The sequence below is a fragment of the Protopterus annectens genome, chromosome 1.part1 (assembly GCF_019279795.1).
Source record: "Protopterus annectens isolate FY-2018-M chromosome 1.part1, PAN1.0, whole genome shotgun sequence".
NCBI lineage: Eukaryota > Metazoa > Chordata > Ceratodontiformes > Protopteridae > Protopterus > Protopterus annectens.
Genome location: NC_056726.1, coordinates 1,401,386,668 through 1,401,409,929, shown reverse-complemented (window position 1 = coordinate 1,401,409,929; position 23,262 = coordinate 1,401,386,668). Strand labels below are relative to the sequence as shown.

Genomic DNA, 23,262 nt, shown 5'->3' with positions numbered 1-23,262 from the left:
TGGATTACCATCTATGTGGTAGTTTGTGGACACTTTGTTTTTCCCAAAGGGGATGACTATGCACTTTTTGGCATTTAGCTTGAGGCCATGGTTCTGACACCAGGTATTCGTCTCCATGAGACCCTTCTGGAGGATGTCTGTGTCAGCCGGAGAGTCGATTATGGCCCCCTGTTTGCAATCATCTGCGAACTTGGTCAGTCATAGTCCTCCCGTGCTTGCCAGTACCTCAGAGAAGTATATACCGAACAGGAGGGGTCCCACGACTGAGCCCTGTGGGACGCCACTTGTAACCAGTTTAGAGTCGGACATGGCACCCGCAACTCTGACCATGTGAGTTCTATCCATGAGCCAGTTGGCAACCCATCTCGTGACATACGAGTTAAATGTTCAAGCTGGTAAGCTTATCTATAATGCCAGAGTGGAGAATGATATCGAAGGCCTTTGCGAGGTCCATGTAGGCTGTGTGGACCACCTTTCCCTCATCTATGGCCTTGGTAACTGTTTCAAAGTCAACTAGGTTTAGGAGGCAAGATCTACCTTTAACAAAGCCGAATTGGGTAGGGTCCAGTGTCTGGAGGTTCCCAATGTCTCTGTTAATGAGTTCCATGATGATGCGCTCCATAGCTTTGCAGACCAGGCTAGTCAGGCTTATAGGGCGATAGTTCCCAGGATCCATTGTGGCACCACCTTTGTGGAGTGGGATAACTGTTGCTGTACGCCATTCTTTGGGTACAAAGCCTGTGGCAAGGCTGAGTTTGAACAGTGAATTTAAGTGAAGGTTTAGTTCATTTTGGAGCTCATGTAAGACACAACCGGGGATACCATCCAGTCCCACTGATGCTGTGTTTTTGGCTTTGGAAAGGGCTGTTTTCACCAGTGTGTTTGTGATGTCTGGGGCTCTACATTCGTCTGGGATGGACACAGGCCCTTTTTTGTGGGTGGGGTGGGGGGGGGGGTAAAGTTTGCACTGAACCTGTCAGCCAGGATGTTGGCAATGTCAGTTGGTTCAGTGTATTTTTTGCCATTTTGCACTAGCTCAGAGCAGATCTGAGAGTTGCCACCTAGATTCTTGACATAGCTAAAGAAGACTATGTGATTATCTTTAGAGTCTTTGGCAATTTTTCTTTCGAAGCTGGCCTTGGATGATTTTATGAGGGATTGTAGTTTCTTGCTAATACTGATCAGGAATGCCTTCCCTTTTGGGGATTTTGCTCTATCATGTAATAGTTTCATCCTTCTGCTGTATAGCTTATTTATGGTCGGGGTTCACCAGACTGGTTTCCTCTTTTTGGAGGAGTGAGTCTTGGTTTTACTTGGGATGGCTCGAACCATGCATTCCTGTAGGTGCTCATAGAATGCATTTGTAAAGGATTCTGCGGTTTGGGCAGCATTATCCTTTAGCAAGGGGGCTTTGAAACTTTCCACCTCAGTCTTGAGAAGTGTGAAGTTTGCTTTTGAAAAGTTTTTCACAGTGGTTTCCTTGACTGGGGAAGGGGTTGGGATGTGGATGTCCAGTGAGATTAGTTTATGGTCTGATCTTACCAGCGACGGGTTTACCTCTGGTATGGAACATTGATCCACCATGTTGGTGATGATCATGTTGTCACCTCTTGTGGGAGTGGTGACCAGTTGTTCCAGGGCATTTGAGTTTACAAACTCTAGGAAGCATTGGGCAAAAGAGTTAGTACTCGAGTAGTTTTCCCAGTTAATGTTTGGGTAGTTGAAATCATCCAATATCATGATGTTTGGTAGGACCTTCATATTTTCCAATGTTCTCAGGAATGCTGAGTGGGGGTCCTGAGACAAGGTGGGTGATCTGTAGCAAGCTACAATCTGAAATACAGCTTTGCCCACTGTTAGTTGCACATGGATGGTCTCAGAGGCCTCATGCTGTGCCACTAACCTGGAGGTGTGGGTATCCTTGATGAAAATGGATACACCCCCACCTTTTGTATTTCGGTCTGGGTTCTGGGGCCGAAAGGTATAGTATAGCAATAACCCACGCCTGGGTGTGGTTAATGCTAGATTTACCCACGGTTGGCATGGTTGGTCATGAGGGCGAAGCCAGAGTGGCCAAACAAAGCCAACCGTGGGTAAATCCAGTATTCCCCACACCCAGAAGTGGGTTATTGCTATTATACAATGACATTATTTAAGAAAAAAAATAATTACTTTTCTTAAATAATGGCATTGTATAATGCCTCCTTGCTGCCCTTCCGCAGCTGTCTGGCATTCTGCGGCAGTTCTGATGTACTGCACATACGTAGGCCTATGCAGTACATCAGAACTGTGGGCAAAAGCAACAGAGAAAGCAAGATCTCCGTTGCTTTTTACAAACTGTTTTCGCTATGTTAAATGGGTTTAACACAGTGAGACAGCTTTAAAAAAAGCAACAGAGAATCTCCATTGCTTTTTTTAAAGCTGTCTCGGTATGTTAAAACCCATTTAACATAGCAGTTTTGAAAAAAGCAACGGAGAAAACAAGATAGAGTGCCTCGAGTGCGTGCATTTTGAGCTTTAGACTGCTAGCATTGAGTAGCATTACCCTCAGTTTTTGGTTTCTTGTGTTGTTTATGGAGGTGGGTTTGTCTTTTGAGCCTTGCCTAAAAAAGGCACTATGGGAGTGGCAAGAGCCTTGGCCAGTATTCGAAAGCCTAAGGGCGACAGGTGCAACCCGTCTCTGGCAAAGCAACGTGGCTTGTTGAGCATGTCATCCCAGGCTGACAGACACTGGATCCCCTTTGAACAACACCAATAGCTTAGCCAATTGTTAAAATTGATAATTTTATCTTTATACTGTGGCATCATTCTTGGTGAGGGCAAGATGCTACTCAGGGTCAGGGTCATACCGGCCTGGGCTACATGATCAGAGAGCACATTTAAATGACAGAGTCATATTTGTACCTGTTTTGGAGTGACCTGAGTGCTTGCGTTATGTGGCAGATCCTGGCACCCGACAGGCAGCTTACAGTAACCTTCTCCTTGTTTAGTCTAGTGAGTGGGACGTCAGTTTGCCTGACAGAGTCACCTAATACTAGTGTATTGGGTGTGTTATTTAGCCTTAAGGGCTGTGACTGCGTGGCACACTGACTTTGTGAAGTATGTGATATGTGATTGTTGTTAGGGGGGTGAAGGTTGCTTTGATATCTGCTTTGGAGGTCTCTGCTGCTTTGGCAGATTTTTATTTAGAGCCTCCGAGTATGTTTTTGTGTATTTATGTGTGTTGTTTGCTGGTGCAGATATGAATGGTCTATGTGAGACTGGTAGTGTGGTGCAAGCGTTTCCCTTCTCCTCTTGACTGACTGTTCCAGTCTTGGGTTGTGAGAGCTTGGCCACCAGTTTGGCTGTATAGTTGCATCTCTCACATACATTTGTGTTTGTTGGAAGGAGTAGAGGGTTGTCTGTGTACATGAGGCAACTGTAACATTGCCTCAAGATGCCCAGATTCACCAGCCGGACTGGAGAGTACACTTGAAACTGTCCTTTGGACATGCCTGAACAGACAAAGTGAACTGTTTTACTGATTTTCCGGTAGGGACGAATAGGAAGCCTTGTACTTCTGTATAGGGGGGGTGTAGTGCTTATAGGTTCATAGGTTGGTACTACGCTATCGGCCCTAGGGCCTATGTAAGCCTAGCCATAACAATTCCCTGGATATTTCTTCCCACAATATTTACTTCTCTGGACCCCTGTCTAGCAGGGTGACTGACATGATCCCCGGGGTGAATTTCCCATCTCCTATCCAATCATCAAGGTTCCTTTTGAAGAGGGCCAATGAGGCGCTCTGCTTGACATCTATGGGCAGTCTATTCCGGAGTATGGGGAGTCTCTTGGTCAGGAACAAATCCCTCCAGCATGTTTTGTTCATTGTGATAACAAGGTTTAGATCCCTGGAGCATGTGGCTCTAATGGATTGGAATTTCTTTAAGTGGAGCATGTCCAACAGCTCAGGGTTTGACATGGCTTTGTATGTTAAGCAGAGATTGCCTCTGAGTAGACGATATGCCACACAGTATTGCTGGAGTTTTTTCAGATGGTCAGCATATGGCATCTGCTTTAGGTCTGTGATTCTTTTAGTGAGGCATTTCTGCGGCCTTTTCAGCTGTTGCAGATGTCTTGTGAGGTACATACCAAACGGGGCATTATACTCTATAATGGGTCTAATGAGGGATGAGTACAGTGGGACAATGATCTCCTTTTTTCTGGATGAAAAGCCCTTAGTGATGAGGTGTGCCACATAGGAGGATTTCCTGACTGTTGTGGCGATGTGGTTATCGAAAGTGAGACCACTGTCCACCTGTGTCCCTAAGTCTCTCATCACACTTTCGATGTTTAGTGTCCTGCCACCTATGTGGTAATTCATGGGTATATGTTTTTTTCCAAAGGGGATAAATATACATTTCTTGGCATTAAGCTTGAGCCCATGACTCTGGCACCAGGCATCTGTTTCTGTAAGGCCCTTTTGTAGAATATCCACATCATTTGGGGATTCAATAATGGCTCCCGGTTTGCAGTCATCTGTGAACTTTGTTAGCCAGAGTCCCTTAGTGTTGGCCTGTACTTCAGAGAAGTAGATGGCAAACAAGAGTGGTCCCAGGACTGAACTCTGAGGTACTCCACTTGTCACTTGTCTGGAGCTGGATTTGGAGTTATCTACTTTGACAGTCTAGGTTCTGTCAGTAAGCCAGTTGACAACCCATTGAGTGATGTAGGGATTTATGCCCAGCTTAGTAAGTTCATCTATGATTCCAGAGTGGGGGATGGTGTTGAAGGCCTTGTCGAGGTCCAGACAGGCTGTGTGGACCGCCTTACCCTCGTCCACAGCTCTGGAGACTGATTCAAAGAAGTCAATCAGATTCAGGAGACAAGATCGGCCCTTCACAAACCCAAACTGGGTGGGGTCTAGTGTTTGAAGGTTGCCAATGTCTTTGTTTATAAGTTCCATGATAATGCGTTCCATGCCCTTGCAGATCAGGTTAGTCAGACTGATGGGATGGTAGTTCCCGGGATCCAAGGCAGATCCTCCCTTGTGGAGTAGGATAACTGTAGCTGTGCATCACTCAATGGGCACAAAGCCTGAGGTGAGGCTATGATTAAACAAGACACTTAGGTGAGGTGCCAGTTCATTTTGTAGTACACAGCCTGGAATGTCATCTGGTCCCATGGATGCTGTATTCTTAGCTTTTGAGAGTGTGGTTTCTACCTGTGTGGCTGTGATTACCGGAATTTGGCAATCATTTGGTATTGAGATGGGCCCTTTAGGGGGCTGAAGCTGGCATTAAATCAATCTGCCAGGATATTGGCAATATCCTTGGGATCAGTATATTTAATGCTATTCTGTTGTAGCTCAGAGCAGATCTGACCACTGCCATTTAGATTCTTGACATAACTATAGAATGCCTTGTGGTTGTCTTTGGAATCTTTGGCAATTTTATTTTCGTAACTAGCTTTTGGGGATTTTATGAGGGATCTCAGCTTCTTACTGAGGCTGCTGAGGGAGTGTTTTTGCATCCTGGGATTTTCCTCTTTTCTGCAACAGTTTCTTCCTTCTGTTGTATAGTTTGTTTATAGCAGGGGGACCACCAGATTGGCTTCTTATTTTTGGAAAAGAGCATCTTGGTTCCATTTGGGATGGCACGATTCATGCATGAGTGGATGTGCTCATACAGTGCCTTAGTATAGGATTCTGCAGTCGAACTTCCAGATCCCATCTGCATGGGTGTCGTAAAGTTTGGCACTTCTGGCTTCAGTAGCATGAAATTGGCTTTGGAAAAGTTTTTTTAAGGTTTCCTTACTGGGGGGTGGGGATGGGATGTGGATGTCAAGGGTGATTTGCTTATGGTCAGACCTGACCAATGAGGGGGTGACCACTGGTATGGAGCATCTATCTCCCATGTTGGTAATGACCAGGTCTAGGATATTGGAGCCCCTGGTGGGACAATGGATTAGTTGATCCAGGGCGTTGGAATTTATGAATTCCAAGAACCGTTGGGAAAAGGTGTTGGTACCCGAGTAGTTTTCCCAGTTAATGGCAGGGTAGTTGAAATCACCCAGTATTATGGTGTTTGGTTGTATCTTAATATTTTCCAGTATGTTTAGAAAGGTGTAGCGAGAATCTTGGGGCATGGTGGGGGATCTGTAGCAAGTTACAATTTGGATTGCAGTCTTACCCTGTGTTAGTTGCACCTGGAGAATTTCAGATGCATTGTGTTGGGCAACTAGCCTGGAGGTGTGACTATCCTTGGTGAATATGGACACTCCTCCACCTTTAGTGTTTCGGTCTTGGTGTGGTAAGAATTGTAGCCTGGTATTGCAGGAATGCTCTCTGGAGCCTTGAACCAGGTCTCAGTTACTGCACAGATATCAATGTTCTCCATTTTTAGGAGTGATTTTTGAGGTTTAGACTTCTATCATTGAGTAGCATTACCTTCAGATTTTGCATGCTTGTATCTGTTACGGTGTTGATTTTATCCTTTGAACCTTGCCTAAAAAAGGCACTATAGGGGTGGCAAGAGCTTTAGCCAGTAACCTGAATCAGAGTATTTGTGCTTACTAAGAGATTTGAGCAAGTGCTGGACTGTAAAAGGAAAGGTTTGAGTGCTTAAGTTGAGAGTTTGACTAGTTCCAAGGGAAAATTTGAAGAGAAGACTTCGTGGAGCCGGGAATAGTTTAACTCCAGCTAACCGGTGCTGCCCTGCGCGCAAATGCGGGTTTTATAGGGAGATGAAAGAGGTAGAAATTATCCCAAAATGGTCAAACTACTACTTGCTGGGATGAGACCACTCCAGGGACAGTTAGGCTGCTCAAAGCTCCCCACTCTCACTGGTGAATAGAGAAACTTCCTTCTATCCAAATAAGGTATGGGCAACACAGGAACTTGTACCACAGCCCTGAATTCAGCAGAACCTGAAAACTGGACTAGACTAGCTTAGAAAAGGCAGGAAACAAGAATTTTGTTTGTTTTTTTTTTTTTTTTCACAAAAATACAGTAACTTTACTCTAAAACACTTTAAATGCTCAGAAAAGGCTAGTGCACTTGAGTGTGTAGCCTAAAACAGTTAAACAGATGATTTGAACACAAAAACGACTTTAACAATTGCAATCAGAAAAATAAGTACAATTTGCAGCAAAAATAAGCTTTTTAGAACACAAAAACACTAGAAAATCGCGTTTTAGGAGAAATTAGCAAAGAAATGCAGAGAAATGATACCTAATCAATCAGGAAGGGCCCTAGGTCAATTGGTGCCCTAGGCAAAAGGGCTCCACGGTGCCCCCCACCACATTACCTGGTGTCCCCATCCTTGTCTACCTACACCAAATAAATACTGGAAAAGTGCCCTAGCTAGACTGGCGCCCTAGGCGGCCGCCTAGTTGGCCTATGCCTAAGGCCGGCTATGTAATCAATCCAAAGTCTCTCTTTTGTCACTCTGCTGCTGTAGGACTCTGCAGGACACCAGGAGGAGCTTGCTGAGCTGTATACACTTTAATATTAGCAATGTTATTAAACATAATTGGAACACTTTTAGTGTTGATGTAGAACAGGTCCAACTGGTAGGACTGGCCCCTAAGATTATTTACAAAAGAGATTGTAGTATAAAAAATATGTTAGAGAGAGACACACAAGACTACACGACTGGTATTGGGATGATAACATGTGGCTACTGTTTGCAATGCCCATATATAATTGAAGCTAAGGAGATACATGTCCCCAATTATGGGAGACATATTATACCCAGGAAGGTGTCTTGCAACACAAAAGCTGTGGTATATCTGGCCCTTTGTTCACAACGCCCAAAGTTTTATATAAGAAAAACAAAAAATGCATTGAGAAGTAGGCTATGCCAAAACTATTATGATATCAAAAGAAAAATGCATTGGCAGCACATATCAATGCCTATGAAGGGCATAGTTTTAAGTTTATTATTCTAGAACAGATAAACATGGGAGAAAGGGGAGGGCCACTGAATGATTTCCTAAAACTATCCGAGCTGATGTGGCAAATTAGTTCCAATGCTTCAGAACCACCTGGGCTTAACAGCGCTGTGTCCATTAGTTCCATCCGGAGATTAAAAGCACAATTTTTCATTTGAATACTTATATGACATACATTCAGATTTAGACTATGTACATAGGTTGTTATGCTGCCTTACCTTTTTGGAATCAATACATTTTATGCAGACAAGTATATATATTGATTATATATATTATTTTATTTATGTATTCATACATGCCATTATTCTATACATACATATTCATATATATTTTTAATGAAAAGTACATATGTGTATATATATATATATATATATATATATATATATATATATATACACACACACACACACACACACACACACACACACACACACACACACACACACACACACACACACACACACATATATATATATTTTTTTTTTTTTTTTTTTTGGTTTTAAAACATTGTTTTTCATGTTTTGTTTTTATGTCTTGGTGTTGGAATCCTGTATGTAAAAAATGGTGTGGGGACCTTTAAGGGATTGTATTATGTTTACTGGTTTAATTGCTGAATTGAGTTATGTATTTAAGGCTGTTGGGGTGTATGTTTATTCATTCTGAAGAAGTCTATCTCAGAGATGAAAGCGCTAAATAAATACCTTTTGTGGATTTCTGCTCTTGGCTCCTGCTTTTGTGAACTTCTTTGTTTGTGTTGAGGAGTGTTTTTAGATAAATTTGAATGATATGAAGTCTGAAACTCATGTCCATCACTCTTGTGACTTCAATCCTCAGTGTTTTTCTAGAAACCTCAAATTTTATGAAGAACAGACTAAAAAACAAGGCAAAAATCAGGGTATTCTGTGAAATCTAGACAGTTAAGAGCTATGGATTTGAGCACAAACTTGCTGAAACACCACTTCAGCATGCCCCTCTCCCAAAACAAACTTGGAAGTGACAAGACTGTGTTAATAAGCTCCACATGGCCATTTACTACAAACACGGATACAGCTGTCAACATCTCCAAACCAGTGAAATAAATTAATAGAGATTGCAAGGATGTTCTCTTTAATTCAATATGTAGAAGAGAAGCTAAACAGATTCACAATGGGGGGATGGTGACTGACAAGGTCCATCCTACATTTAAAGACAATACCGGTACTCAGATGGATACAACCTAAGGGAAGAGGAGGAGCACAAATCAGCATGAATAATACAGTAGTTAATGGAAACCATTACACACAGGCATAATTTCTCATTAGATTATACAGTTACAAACCGACTGAGACATGAAGTCAAGTAAGTTCAGTTTCTTCTTCAGATGTGCCAAACTAAACAGCAGTTAAATAACAAACATGCAACAGCATACCATGTACATTTTACAAACTATATGCTCATTAACAAGTAAGCCAGGCAGTTTGTTTTGTAATAAAGTTACAAAGTATTCAGTAGCTGAAATAAAATTCAGTATATACTTTCAAAATAATGGGAAACTGGTTTAAAACAAAGGCAAAATGTACAATTCTGATATTCAGGTTTATGAAGTACTTTTGTAGTCCAAACTTCTTCCTTTGTAATTAGCTTGTCCACTTCTCCATCGTCCTTGCATCACCCTCACCCCCAAGTCAGCAAGGGGTTGGGGGATTGGCATAATGAAGAAGGTGTTTACCTCAAAGACACAAGGTACAGGGTTTAATTCTTAACTTAGAAAGGAAATTTGTTAGGCTTATAATGACCTGCAAGGGTAACTAGCCTATTAATTAACTATGAATCTTACCTAAAAACTTATCAGCTCTCTTATATACCAGCTGACCCATATGTACCTGACTGGGTGATTTTATTTTATTTACTGGGAAATTCTGACTGGACGCAGGTCCTTTTTCGGCGGATGCCCGGGGAGAAAAGCTCCACACCATGTAAATGATAAATAGAGATACAAAGTTGCAGCAATAGTAAACAACATTACAGGCTGTTGGCTTTAATACAATAACAAGATATTGATTATCAACAGTATATACAGTAATTGTTGCAAGTTAAGATAGTTTCTTGTTGTTTATAATATTAGTAACAAAGCTGTCAGACAAGATTTTAAAGTATGTAAAGACAACTAGCTAATTCTGACTGTGGTTAGTAGTGGCGGTAGTATAGTTGGGTTAAGAGTCTAGGTGGGGGGGTAAGGGGGGGGGCTGTTAGTCTGGGTTAGAACAAGGACAAAGACAGTGCAAATTTAAGTGGAATTTGAGTGCAGTCTTGAAAAGGCTGCTGGAAGGTAGAATAGTTATAGAGGGTGGAAGATTGTTCCAAAGTTTAGATATGGTACATGAAAATATGGCTTCTCCTGCTGAGGTTTTGGGTTTGATAACAGTGAGTTGATTTTTGTTACTTTATCTTAGGGGCCTAGTGGAGTGATAGGGTTGCAGAAGGGTTTGAAGGGAAGGGATGTTAAGGGGGTGGTTAATAAGTTTATGAATGAGGGTGAGTTGATTAAAGTGAAGGAGTTGTGGGAGTTCTAGCCAGTTTAGTTCTTTAAGGGAGATACAACGATGGCAGCGGTAGGAGGTTCCAATGGCAAATTTAGCAATTTTGTTGCAACAAGCATCCAACTTGTGTAGGTCTGTCTGTCTAAGGTTGGTAAGTATGGGGGATGCACAGAGTAGTGTGGAGATTAGCTGTGAATTGGCTATGGAAATTCTAGCCACCTCTGGTAATAGGCAGCCATCAGGATTTTTTCTACAAAAGCCCTAACCCCCCTCCCTACTTGCGAGGGGAATGAGTCACCTGAATCGCCACAGGGGGCACTATACCTTCTCCATGCCAGTTTTTTCTTCTGTGCAACAGCAACAAAGGTTACAATGTACACAGCTTTGTCAGCAGAGTGCACACCCAGGTTCACTTCTGTGCTTCACACTCATCCTTTGCGAAAAGCATGGCACCATGCAGCCTAGACTGCTCCCACCTTCTCTAGAATAGACATACACTCATACCTCTCAACTGCTACGATTTAGGCATAGAGCTATGACTTTGTCCCACAAATTTGGCCTTGCTCCTCCTAAATTTACTGCATTTCTCAAAATCAGGTCTGCTTACAGACATGTACCTTACTAAATAAATAAGCCCAGCCTATAGAAAGAATCCCTACCCTTAAACACTGTAAGGTGCACTATACAAAAAAATATCTATTTGTGAGAAATATGAAAGCGTTCCTCTTTTTGACCCTCTGCTGTGATTTTTGAAGACCAGTGCTATGATTTTTGATGTTTGGCTTGACAGGTCCGCCCACACCAGCTCCAACAAACTCCCAATACACAAACTTGGTCACCTGGCACATAACCAGTGTAGTATCCCTTTATGTCAGCTGAGCTAGCTCTGATACATGTCATAACAAGCAGCAGTCAACTATAAAGAAAAATAAAAACAAGAAAAATAAAGCATGTTAAGGTTATAACAAAAGCAAAGCCCTGCTGAAAAAACAGGGATGCAAAAAGGAACACAGTGCTCCAAATGAAGCTGAAGGAATTACCGATTCACTTTGGTAGACACACTGTGGTTAAAAGCTGTGATCTTATTTTTCAAAGAAGGAATTATAAAATAAATGTGAAACACAAACATAGAGAAAGCAATAGAAGTGATGCTCAGCGAATAACTCTGTTTTGCAAACCACAGGATTAGAGTAAAATACCTAAAGGCTGAAAACGTGAAGATGTGATTTACCCATTACTACAAGTGTACTTAAACAAACTGCAGACTTGTTAGCCAACATTAATGTCAGAGAAAAAAACTGCAGAATAATATCTGAAGGAATGAACCGAGGTCTACTAATAAGCTAATGTGCAAAGGAAAATGAGAAATACTGACTCATCAGGAGCATCATCCCAGATAAATCCAACAATCAGGGTAGCAGACCAAGCAGAGGACTGTAAATATGGCCTACTAGCTCACTTAAGAAGCCCTTTAAGACCGTATTACACATGGCTAGTAAACATACTACAGAGGTTTGGAGCGGAGCCTAGATTACAGCATGGCTAAAATACTGGTAAACCACAAAAACAAACAGCAATAGTGAATTAACAGTCATTCTTAATAAAAGGAATATTAATGGCTGCAAAGGTTTCAGTCCCAGGTCCAGTCGTTTCCAATGTCATGACAAGGGACATCATGGATGGTCTTGGAGGAAAAAAGTACAGTTGTGTAAAAGCATACCATTAACAGTAGATATCCTTCTCTTCATTGCTGCAGTATTCTTCACCTGATAGATCGCCTGTCAAGAATAGCCTAACATCTGATCAGTATACCAAAGCCTAAAATTTAGTTCTTATAGGCATCACACTTGCATTCCCTGCGTAAGGCATAGGATCATAGGAAGTTACTAGGCGACTGGCCCTGAGGTCCTTACAAGCCTAGCCAAGAATTTAGCCCATGTTCCAACAAGTCGGCACCCTATGCCACTGTCCAGCAGGGACACAGGTAGAATCCCAGGGGTGTACTTTCTGTTCCCCATCCAGTTATCCAGGTTGCGCTTAAAAAGGTTTACTGAGGGCATACATAAATGTGACATACAGACACACAAACTCAGAAATAAGAGAGCCCCAGGAAGAACATAATACCTTTAGGGTCAAGGAAAATATGTGCATCTAGAAGGAGAAAAAGAGAAACATGAGCTCCTTAGACAGAGGGTCAGGAAAAGTACAGGACAAGGGGTAGAACAGATGGGCTAAGAGAGAGGGAGTGAATACTGCAACAGTGAAAAGAAAGACATCTACTGTTATGGTAAGATTTTACCCAACTGCACTATGTCCTTTCATATCACTGTTGCAGTATTCTTAACCTAAGGGAAACTACAACAGCTCAAGAAAAGGCCTGGGAGGAGGATGGTCCCAGAAAAGCCCACTACAAACAAATGCAGGCTAGCCCTGGCAAAGCCTGCCCTGCCCTGGAAATGACATCCAACCTGTAATGCATAGTGAAAGTATGAACAGAGGACCAAGTAGCAGCCTCAAGGATGAAAATGGTATCCAGATGCATGAAAAAAGCACCAGACGAGGCAACTGCCCTACTAGAATGAACCTTTACGGATGAGAAAAGATATTTTCCATTTAGGAATTAACAAAAATAAATGGCCTTAGAAATCCAGGAGGAGATGATTTGCTGAGAGACAGTCAAACTGAAAGCCCTGGGAAGAAAGGTAACAAAAAGCTACTCAGATTTGCAAATAATTTAACTGTATGCAAATATCAGAGATATCTATGTAAATCCAAGGTGTGAAGAACCTTCTCGCTGGCAGACTGTGGAGAAGAAAAAAAGGAAGGAAGATGAATAGACTGATTAAGGGACAATTCACTGACCACCCTGAGCATAAAAGAAGGATTTTTTACGAAGAGAGACACAGTCTCTGTGTAAAACTAAGAAGGGAACAAGATTAAGATATACAGCAGGACCTGTGTATCAAAGTGTGCCCACTCTGAGCACCAGTGCTAGTGAAAACGGGGTAGTTAGCTAGGTCTCAAACTAAAAACACAAAGACAGAGTGAACATTGTAGCCTAAATATGAGGATGGTAGTACAACCACAAAAGAAGAGAGAGAGAAAAAAAAACAGTCAGGCCTGTCATGGCTAAATAAAGTTCTTTTTTAATCTGTATTAGAGTCCATGAACCTTGAGGAGGCAAAAGCAGGCACCCCACCCCCATCTGGGGCATCTGTAAAAAGCTCCCGAGTTGGAATTGGAGCTTGAAAAGGAAGCCCCAGGTTCAGAGAAAGTTGATAAATCCACCACTAAGCTCGAGCTTGAAATAGTGAATGAAAGGTACCAGCAAGTCTAGAGGGTAGCAATGTTGGCGCCAGACTAACTTGAGGTACCACTAATGCTTTCCCACATGGTACCTGATGAGAGGGAGCACGGGAATGGTAGAAGCCATGAACTCGAGAACCCTGCGAAATTCCCTGGCTGAGATAGACACCAGAGAAAGGATTGAAAAAGGCCAATCGGAGACACAGCATTTGAAGCCAGCAGAGAGATGCCAACAGGGGAACCGTCTGAAGCCTGCAACCAAAGAAAATACGATCCTGGGAAGGAGTCCGAGCTGATTTTTAGAAGTTTATGATTAACCCCAGACTCTGTTGGGGGAAGGAGCTTGAATAAGCAAGATCATCTAGATAGGAAAAGATCTGAATTCTTTGAACCCAGCAAAAGGAAATGACTGGAGCAAGGCATTTAGTGAATAACCTTGGGGGAGTAGAGAGACCAAAGGGCAAAGCAGAGACCTGAAAATACAAGGAAGTGACAGGGAAACATAAAAAATTTGTAAAGAGAAGATGGATGGAGATGTGAAGGTATGCATCATCGAGATCCAGGGAGACTAGAAAGGCCTATAGAAAAAGAGCAGGAAATAATGTTTGCAGAGTTAAAACTTGAAAGGAAAGAATCTTGAGAAAGCTGTTTAGCCAGGAAAGATTCATAATTGGTCTCCAAGTGCCCTCCTTACGTGGGGACCAGAAATATCCTGGAGTACAAACCCTTCCCCATCTGAGCAGAAGGCACTGTCTGAATGGTGCCCTGAGCCAAAAGAGAATGAAGAACCTCTGGGAAATGACAGAGCTGTTCTGAGAAGGCTGAGGAATGCCTAAAAAGGGGGAACAGATTTCCAAATCATGAAGTCTCCCTGCCAGATAATGGATAGAACCCTACAGTCTGAAGTTATCTGAAGCCAATTTGGATGAGACAGGGACAGAAGGAGGGACAAGGGAACCTGGTTGCGGGCAGGAAGAAGTAAGCTGTCAAACAGAACCTGCCTTATCCTGGAAAGGAGGCTTCTAGGAGGCAGGAGTCTGAGTAGACTTAACAGGAGGTACATGCCTAGAGCCTTTCTTGCCTTGGGAGAAGGGTAAGATTTCCTATGAACAAAAGTGGACTCAGAAGGATAATTTTTCTGAAATTTGGGAACAGGAGAAACAAAACTATGTTTCAATAAAAAATGAAAAAGTGCACTCGGAAACCACAATATTGTTGGTGGATGTGCGTTCGGATTTACCTAGGTTTACTGGAGTTGCTTTTCGGTCTGTGATACATTTTTTCTACATCCAAAGACAGGTGGAAGGTTTCAGTGGGAATAATGCCTTTGAAAATTTGAATACTGGTTTGAGAGTGAATAGACTGTCGAGATTTCTGACTGGTGATGAAAATCCACTGCTCAGTCTGCCCTTCATTGACACCAAGACGCTAGCGAATGATATTGCAGACACAAAAGAAGGTGGCCTGCCTCAAGTTACGTAGTCTTGAGAATGATCTTTATCATTTGAAATGCCTTCAGTTACAGCGATATCACTTTGAAGCGTGTTTAAAGCTGGGAATAGTGCCGACATATAATATGCCCACATATGGGAACCACTACCTGGAACATATTGCTAAAAGGCAAAAATTAAACCTAGAAGTAAGTTTTGGGTATTTGAAATTATTGATTGAATTTTTTTAAACCGGTCAAAGATGAACTAATTAAAAACATTGAGTCACAACAGCATGAACTTTATAATATAGCGTCTGCCAAGTTAGCAGATGTATTGCTGTGTGAACTTACTGAATGTTGTTTTATATGAAAAAAGATGACTTATACAGAAAAAGAAAAAAAATTAGATCATGATATGAGAGATTTTTGCCAATGGAATGTTTTCTCTTGGCCGAAGAACATTGATAAGGTAGGAGATGTTAATGTTGGTAGACCTAGGGGCCTTGTGCATGAATCCTTGGCTAATGAAATTTGTAGCCAGGGTAGTACTGGGAATGTGGCAACTGATATTGAACTTGGAAGTGGCTCTTCTAATAGTTCTATCTGCAGAGTGCAGAAAACACTGCCTTAAAGGAACCGGATGTTAGGAGAAAGACTAACTAAATGGTTGTTTCCAGTTCAGAGCTACCTCCTTTAGGTTCCAAGCCAGTTTTTTCCTGCCTACCTCTCCCCATTCAACAAGGGGTGCATACCCCTCCCTACCATTTACCTCTCCCCATTCAATAAGGGGTGCATACCCCTCCCTACCATTTACAACAAGCCAGGATGAAACACAAAAATACAGTGGACACAGGAGGCAACAGAACTTTGAAGAAAATGTGACAGAATGTGGCAAGCCCCTAATTTACAACATTTCTGACAGTGTTCTTTCTGGGTTAGAAGAATCTGCCTTGGGGAGGGGGCTATCATTCATTCCAGCAAGTAGATCAGATATTGCTGGTACCGTTATTGACTTGAGACTATTTAGTAGGAGTATTATGCTTCGATTGATATTTCCAAATGACATTTCTATACTTTTCAGTTCATTTAAGAAGCCCAGTACATTTGTACCACATAACCACCCACTTATTGAAGCTTTTATTAAGTTATGCTAGGGTGATCTACATAATGTTGTAAATAATAATAACAAAGGACTACGTTCTTTTTCTAATCTATCATTAGATGAGAAGGCAGCATTGGATGTTTTGAGTAATGATAGTTCTATTGTGATTCTCCCTGCCGACAAAGGTGGGGGAATTGTAATGAATAGATGTTACTACTTTGACACTATTACTGCTATGTTGAATGATACTATCACTTATAAACCTATTACTCTTATGGATATTCAAGATATGATGAATAGGGTACATAGTACTATACAGGACTGCTTTATGAATGACTATATTTCTGCTGAGTTAGCTAATTATTTTACTACTGATTCACCTTGTGTTCCAACTTTTCATGGCCTGCCTAAGAATCATAAAAACTTACAGACACCTCCTTTTAGGCCAATTGTAGTGGAGGGTAGATGGCTAACTGAATCCCTTTCAATTTATGTTGAAAAGAAGCTGAGACCGGTTTTGGATAGGTCACAGATAGTACTGCAGGATTCCAAGCAGTTTTTACAGAATCTGTATGATCACGTACACTCAATGGATGTACCTCATAATTGTTTAATGGTGACAATGGACGTTCAGTCCCTATACACTGTTATTCCTAACAATGCTGGGATTGAATATGTGAATAGTTATTTGCAGTTACATAGTGACTATGATAGTAAGGATATAGATCTGATTTGTCTATTTATTGAGATGATACTTGAACACAATGTGTTCCTGTTTAATGGAGCCTACTATCTACAGACCTCTGGCGTAGCTATGGGCACATCCTAGCCAACAAATAAAAAAACTACACGGTTAACATTTCCCTTTGTAACAAATAATTATAAAACAAAACAAAATATCTAGCAAAGCTATATTTTTTACTGTGCGATTCCTTAAAGCTCTTGTATTAGAGGTAACTCGGGTCTTGGCTCAGTGGGAAATTGATAATATTTTTGGGATACACGATCTTTCTAAATATATTAGTCTGTACAACAGATTTGTGGATGACGTTTATATGTTCTGGACTGGTAATGACAATGAGTTACTTGATTTTGTGAAATATTTACATAATACTACTACTTTTTTGAAATTCTCTGTTAATTACTCGTACACGGATACTGAATTTTTGGCCTTCAAGGTTATTTGGCTATCTGATTTCTCATTTGGCACAAAATTATTTAGAAAGGACTGTTACAGGAATTCCTTGTTACATCACACTAGTATGTATCCTCCTCATATTTTTCGCAACATTGTGAAGGGGCAAGGTATGTGTGCCTCTAGGCTTAATGCAAGTGAAGTGAATTTTGATAGTGAGCTTACCACACTTAGGAAACAATTTGTTGCGAGAGGTTATAAGAGGAGAGAAGTGGACACAGTACTTAGTTCCAGTGTCGAGCTTAGATCCACTAGAGGTAAACCATACTTTTCGAAAAATTCGAACATAACTAATGATACACCCACACCAAGAGGAAACAGATCTTTGGGTATATCATTGCAGTATAGTATTGACATAAATAAGATTACTGATGTGATCAAGAAGCACTGGTCAGTACTTTTAACAGATGACAAGATCAAGGACATTGTAGGGACACAACCGACGTTTGTTTTTAAAAGTAAAAACAATTTGAAAAGATTATTGTGTTACCCTGATAAAATAAATAGAGAACAGACAAGTGAGGGCTGGGCCTGGGACTATCCCTTGTGGCAGTTGTAGATACTGCCAATATATAAAAACAGGTACTAGCTTTATTAATTTAGACACTAATTGTGAGTTTTAATTTAAAACACAGGCTGACTGTGACACAAAGGACATGATATATCTTGCTCACTGTGTGAAGTGTTATGCATTCAATATTGGAAAAAGTAACTGTAAATTCAAGGAGTGTATAAGGGAGCATTTATATAGTATTAATATTAGGTATAATTCAAATGCCCTAGCTAAAAATGTGATAGAAAGAGGTGAAGACCATGACTTTAAATTCAGAGTAATAGATAGAACCTTTTTGACATCTAGATTAGGGGATTTCAGGAATTACACTGAGACAGTGGAGTTAGAGTGGATAGTAAGGATGCAAGCCTATAAAAGAAGAGGCTTGAATAAAAATGTCCCACTGAAACCAGTTTTGAAATTACATAGATTAGTTAGGTGAACTACATCAGTCCTACACTTAGATGTGTCTATATAATAAAGATTTTTTTATATGGATGCATATTAATATATATTTTTATGCATTTTTGTTAAGTATTTTGGTTTATGTAGGATGTATGTAAATATTTTATTTATGGTAGATTGTATGATTTATAGGTTTAATTGAAAAAAGGGGGGTGTTTTTATTCTTGATGCTGATTGGGCTATGTCTTCTATTTAAAATATTGGCATTTTTTTTAGAAAATGGATCTGATAAAGCGAAAGGTTTTTATTTCGTGAAAGTACTTATCCTAGAATATAGCATACTAAAAGTGCTTATTTCATAATCAGTGGTTTCCGGGTGCACTTTTTCATTTTTTATTACAATATTGTTGGTGGATGTGTGTTTGGATTTACCTGGGTTTAGTGGAGTTGCTTTTCGATATGGGAAAAATATGTTTCAACACTTTTAAGGCTTTACCCTTGTCTTGGAGAGACTTGAAAAGTTCAGCTGCAGTAGGTCCACGAAGGTTTTTATTATCCAAAGGAGCATCTAAAGGTTTGGCCTTAACATCATCAGGCAAAGCCTGACGATGAAGCCAAGAATAACATCTCATAACTGAACCAAAAGCAATAACCGTGGAAGAGGCATCAGCTGCATCATAGCTACATCTGAATGAGTGGCTGGCAACTTCAGAAGTAGACCCCAGCAGGGAAAGAGCTGAAAAGTTCTAATCGGAGTAGATTAGTAACTTGAGAATGGAGGGTTAAACATACCTGGTCATATAAGTCTGGCAGTTTATAGCGCTAAAGGACAAAGTGACAGCAGTGTAAATGTTTTTGCCCAGCCTTCCCACAGTGCTACTATCTTTATCAGAAGGCAACAGTTTGGTAGAGGGCATTATATATGGAGAGCTTGTCAGAAGAGACTGACACAACAGACCTGTCAACAGAAAGGCATTTATAAAGACATTTGCACTACTCAGGAACTTTACAGATTCCATCTGGCTTCTTAGGTGCAGAGGGCTGAGAATCATGGGCTACAGGACATGCCGAGAAATTCTCCAGAAGGGCACCCAGAACAGGAGGAACAGCAGATGGCTTAGGACACTCCATCTGTAGAAGCTCATAATATCTTTTTTGAATCTCAGAGACTTGAGAACAGTCTCACTAAAAATAATCCATCATACAGGCAATGGTATCCCCCAAAGGAGAGTTTCTCCATTGGGGGGGGGGATCTGGACTTATAGAATCTTCCTCCTCCGAACCATCGTGCAAAGGGGAAGGAATATGGGAAGAGTAAGCCAAAGATTTTTCCCCCGATTCCAGGTCCTCATCTGAGGAATCCAATTCCCTAGGTCTCAAGGGGAGTAGAAGATCAGGGAGAAGCAGGCACAGAGACCCATTGAGGAGGATTCAAGGCCATCAAAGCACTGAAGAAACCCTGCATGAAATCCTGCCATTCATGTTTGGGATCCTTAACAACAGGGGAAATACCCTTTGTTTTTTTTCTGTGGGATGTCCACACAAAACACCCTCACAGGGTCATTCGAAAATGGTCATAGAATCTCCTCCAGAACTAAGATTTGATTAATCATTCTCAATCCTTCAGAAATAATCAGCCAAGGTTCCCCATCAACATCAGCCACAGATATTTGAGAAGCCAGATCCATGCCAGCCTCTGACAAGGTCGAGGCAACAGAATTTGAAGCAACTACCAGATGGTCCACCGGGCTTTCACCAGCCTCGAGACAGAGACATTTGGGGAAAGCTGGACAGCATCCAGATCAGACCTAACTTTTTTTGCCTTCTTGGCAGACAGCTGACCCTCAGGATGGGAGGATTCCTCGACAGTATCCTTGCCAATAACTTCAGACACTGGTTCTCTAGGTATATGGCGAAGGAGGAGAGATGACTGCATAGGGTCTTATACACAAACACCTGGCAAACAGAGCACTGCATATGATCGTGGGAAGGAGACAAACAGAAGAGACACTGGTCGTGATGGTCTTTATGGAGCATCTGCCTCCCACACTGACATTTACCCTTTCAAGATGTCATGAATGCAATAACCAAAACAAATAAGAGAAAGAGAAGAAACCCCAACAGGACACATCTGAAAACACAGCTAGGTAACCAGCACAGCAGAAGGGCATTCAGACTGGCATTCCACAATTGGGTTTGGACTTGCAGCAAAGAAGTTCTGAGTTTGTGCATCTGTATTTCACGTTTATGCCTTACATCCTGCACAGGGAGCATAAAAGTGTGACGTATGAAGCCTATAAGAACTAAAGGTTATGGTATACTGGCCGGACACTGGGCTATCCTTGGCAGGAGATCCTTTAGGTGGGTAATACTGCAACAGTGATATGGAAGGACATCACCAATTTATAGACATCTGGAAACAGGGATAGGAACTATAAAAAGGACTTGAGAAGCTGCGATAATAAATATGACAGTTTAAAATTAATACAGTATAATACAACCAGGAAAGAAAAACACACAAAAAGGCACGCAGTTGGAAGGTCATTAAAAGTAATAAAAGTGCTAAAAGGGACCTACAAGATAGTCATATCTGATGACTTAAACACACACAGAAATAATACAAGAAAGCAGTATGCAGGACTGATGGGATAATAAGTTATACAGGATGGGATATCACAAACGGAGAGCAAGAAACTGTATTCAAAAACATGTATATACAGAGCTGACTAAGAACTCATCAAGCACGGTGTGGCTTTTTTTTTATAGAAACCAGCGTTACAGAAACAAAGGACATAAACAGTCCACAAATAGCTTACTAAAACCCTGGAAGGTCAACCATGTATTAAAAAAACTTTAATGTGTATAGTCTGGGGAAAAGAAAGATAAAGAGGGACACAACATAGCAGAACCTTTTAAATGCTTCAAGAGAATTAAAAGCATTAAAAAGGTCAGTATGTGTTAAAATAAATGATGCAAGAAAACAAAGCGATAAAAACCTGTGAGTTACCTATCCTGTAGCCGGAAATAGGGAAGGGTGGAAATCTTCAATGGCCTTCTTGAGGGGGTAGTAGGTTTGTAAATCATGGATATCTTTAAAAATGCATGCGGCAGTTAAAATATATGGCGGGAAAAAATAAGACCCATCATATTGCAGGAATACGGGCAAACTAGTTTAGTCAACTTGTCACAATTTATCAGAAATCTCTATATTCCATTATATTTGTATATCGCTGAAGAATGCAAATAGCTGAAACTGACTCACAACTATATTCAAATTTAAGTATTCACAGGGAGAAGGTCAACAATCGCATTTTGCAAAATCACTACATTTAGTAAGGAAAAGAAAATGGCTACCAGTTATTTTACTTTTAGTCACTAAATGACATTTTAAATATGGAAAAGAAAAAAACTGCTTTCACTATCTCTCCTTTAAAGTCTCTCAAATTTTGAGGAGAAACAGTCTTTATAAAACAAGCACCATATTGCTTTAGTAAACAGACTAATGCAATGTTAATCACACTTGTAGTAATGGAATCTGGCACCCCAGGTGACTCACCCATTTTGTGCCCCCTCAAATTATTATATTTTATATATATATATATATATATATATATATATATATATATATACACACACACACACACACACACACACACACACACACACACACACATGTGCAACACCATAAACAGTGTCTTGTATCATATCCTCGCAACATACAAGTCCCCCTCCATATTCTAGAAACCCATACTACCCGTCTCAATGTACTACAGTCAGTCACCATTCAACCCAATACAATATCCGTGGAGGATCTCAACTATCTCTCTAGAGACTCGGAATCATACACCATTTCTAATGCACAAGCCCAGGGATTCCTAAACTTCGTTAATACCAACATCCTGGAACAGTTGGTCCATTCCTCTACCAGAGGTACAAACATCCCTGACCTTGTACTCACTAACACGGAGGAACATTGTTCTTGTCTAATGTAAAGTCTTAGCTCATCAGATATGAGCATAAGGCAATACTACTCGAAATAAAAATTAAATTTCCGGACCCAGAAAACCAAAAAGCTTTAGGAACTATTCCAAGGTAACCTTTCTCTCTACTAAGTAACACCTTGGCTAAATTCCAAGCACGCCCATACCCAATAAACACTACAGCATATGCTCAGCTGTTTACAAAATCTCTTTTGATAGCTGTATAGAGTGAGCAGTGCCCACACATTTTATGAATAAGACAAACTCAAAAGACAATCTACCCTGGTGGGATCACAACATCAATTGGTTATACAACAAAAGAAAAAATCTTGGCCAAGAGTAGGAGGAACAAAGCCTTACATACTAAAAACCCTCTGACCAATCTAAACAGGAGGTTAAGAAAGTTTAGTTTCATAGTTTCATAGTATAGTACTAGGCTATCTGCCCTAGGGCATTTATAAGCCTGAAGTGTGTGTGGCTTTCACCACCCCATGTAATGATACAAAAGTGTACAATTTAAATTAAATTTAGTTTACTGTGCCTCTATCTAGCAATGACACAGAGATGACCCCCGGGGTAAATCTACGATCACCCATCCATTCGTCCAGATTTCTCTTGAAGAGAGTCAGTGAGGGGCTCTGCCTAACATGGACAGGTAACCTGTTCCAGAGTGCGGGAAGCCTCTGGGTTATGAATCTGTCCCTCCAGCATGCCCTATTCATATCTGTGCTGAGGTTTAGATCTTTAGCTCACGTGGCTCTGATGGATTTGGATTTTTTGAGGTGGAGCATGTCCATTAATTCTGGATTGGACATGGCCTTGTACGTAAGGCACAGAT

At 41.0% G+C, this 23,262-nt stretch overlaps 1 protein-coding gene across 3 annotated transcripts in view; it reads right to left on the bottom strand.

Annotated features, from left to right (window-relative positions):
- Positions 1-23,262, bottom strand: part of LPIN1 (lipin 1) — a 750,916-nt gene that overhangs the window by 621,269 nt on the left and 106,385 nt on the right. The window lies entirely within an intron of this gene.